The sequence below is a fragment of the Triticum dicoccoides genome, chromosome 7B, assembly GCF_002162155.2.
Source record: "Triticum dicoccoides isolate Atlit2015 ecotype Zavitan chromosome 7B, WEW_v2.0, whole genome shotgun sequence".
Taxonomy (NCBI): domain Eukaryota; kingdom Viridiplantae; phylum Streptophyta; class Magnoliopsida; order Poales; family Poaceae; genus Triticum; species Triticum dicoccoides.
In genome coordinates this window covers 147434703-147437044 of record NC_041393.1, presented here as the reverse complement: position 1 = coordinate 147437044, position 2342 = coordinate 147434703, and positions in this window count along the sequence as shown.

The window sequence follows — 2342 nt, the reverse complement described above, 5'->3', positions numbered from 1 at the left end:
CTTGTCCATGATCCCGCGACTGAGCGTGGTAAGGGGGTCGCGACCGCTACCCAGTCGACCAAGCGCCCTCGGACTACTTCTCCGGCGCCGACTGAGAAGGCTCCAAAGCAATCTCGAGTGGCACCGTCGAAACCTGCGAAGGTCTTGCCGAAGATGAAGATGGTGATCCCCACTATCTCAGGGTAATGGTAGTCTTGAGTTTTCCCTGTTTCATGAACTTGTTCTTGGTCGACTCATAGGTCAATCGACTGACTTCCGGAACTGCAGTGCTGCTACTTCTGATACTTCGGCCAGGGCTGAAGACCACGAGATGGAGGATGCTACTACCTCAAAACCTGGTATGACTCCTGTGATGTCGTTTTCAGTCGACTGACTTATTGTCTCTAATTTTGACTCTTTCTGCAGCTTCATCTAACATTGTTATTGACCTTCCTGACGACGACGACGAAGAACCACCAAGGCAGAGGAGGAGCAAGAAAACGTCTGCTGGCAAGGTGACTCGGGATGTGCCAGCACCCGAGACGTTGCTCGTGGAGGGAGACAACATCACTCGGCCTACCGTAACCTTTGCGGTGCCGTTGACGAGTGCTCGTCCTTCGTCGTCGAGTGCTGCTCAACCCTCGCTTTTCTCCACCTACCCCGTTCCAGAAGACCAAGCTAGTGCCGCTAAAGAAGCAATACGCCAAACGGGGGTCATGATGGAGCAAGTGAAGGCAATACGAGAAGCCAGCCAGGCAGCCTATGACGCCAGTTCGGCTCTTCAGAGTAATGTTCAGGTCAGTCGGTCACTGCCTGTTCTGTTAGGATATGATATCTGAAAACTCTTTTTTCTGAAATTCTTAGAGTTTGTCCTACACCCACTGGGTGTGTTGATTGAAATTCCGGATTAGTGGGGGCACGCTGAGTGCACCCACTGGGTGTAGTCCCCAAGGCTATGGTCGACTGCTAGCAGTCGACCATAGGCTTTAAGTTTTTTCCTTACTCGACTAGGTCGAATAGATTCATAGACCGGTGGGGGCACGCTGAGTGCACCCACTGGGTGTAGTCCCCGAGACTGTGGTCGACTGCTGGCAGTCGACTATAGTCTGAAGAACATCTCTCCCTCCTCCTTTTTTTTATTGTTGGTCGACTGGTCGACTCTAACTGATGAAACTAGTGTGGGCACGCTGAGTGCACCCACTGGGTGTAGTCCCCGAGACTACGGTCGAACATTTGTATTTTGTCGTAGTCTTAGAAACGTTATGATTTTTCCTTACTCACTCGGAAGTGGATTGTCTTTGACATCTGTCGATTGGTTCTTTGTAGAAATCCTGTGACCTTGCAGCTTGTTATACTGAGTTGGAGAACAAGCACATTCAGCTCGAGCTCGATCTGAAACTGGCCCAAGAGAACTTAACGAAGGCGAAGGAGGAAGCTAAAGGTATGCTTGGTGAGGCTTTTGACGACTGCCTTTGTCTCTTACTTGTTTCCGAATCTAATCTCACTGTAACTTTGCAGACAAAGTGAGGGATGCCCTGAAGAAGCAAGAGCTTGACTTGGCTGAGATGCAAAAGACTGCTTTAGAGAAGACCAGGCTTGCGGATGAGAAGCTGGCTTTAGTGACCAAGCTTGAAGAAGAAAACACCAATCTGAAAGCTGCTCTTGATGCTACCAACCAGGAGGTCAGTCGACTGAAAAGTGACAAGACCACCCTGAATGACAAGGCCAGTGAGTTGAAGAGAAAGAAGAACGATCTAGAGGCTTATATGGGTGGACTCGCCAAGAAGTTGTTCCTCATGCTTGAAGGTAATCCTTTGTATCAAACAAATATTTTAATTGTAACCTCCGACTGTTTGTCTTGACTCGGTGGTTGTGCTCGCAGAATTTTGTCAGAACTTTGAAGAGGAGACTGGTCGACTGGAAGTAAACCTGGACCCCATCAACTCTCCCGTGAAAGATGAAGTCGCCATGAATGTGCTCCGGCTTGAATCTCGTGTTGCTGCTGTCATCGACTATCTCGCAAGGCTGAAGGTCGCAACTTGTCACATCGACACAACACTCTAGCCAAGAGAGACGCTCCAGAACGACCTCGAGTCCCTGATGACTCGACTGAACGAGGTCCCAAGTCGAGTGCAGGAGTGGAAGAAGTCTTCGGCCAGGTGTGGTGCGGATGTTGCTCTGTCTCTAGTCCGTGTTCACTGCAAGGATGCACGAGAGGACAAGCTGGTGGCTCTTAGGGTGGCTAACACCAAGAAGCACGATTTCAGATCCTTCATGGAGACCTTCATTGCTGCTGCCACTCGGATTGCAGATGGAATTGATCTGGACGAGTTTGTTGCACCTTCCAGCCCTCCACAGGAGGG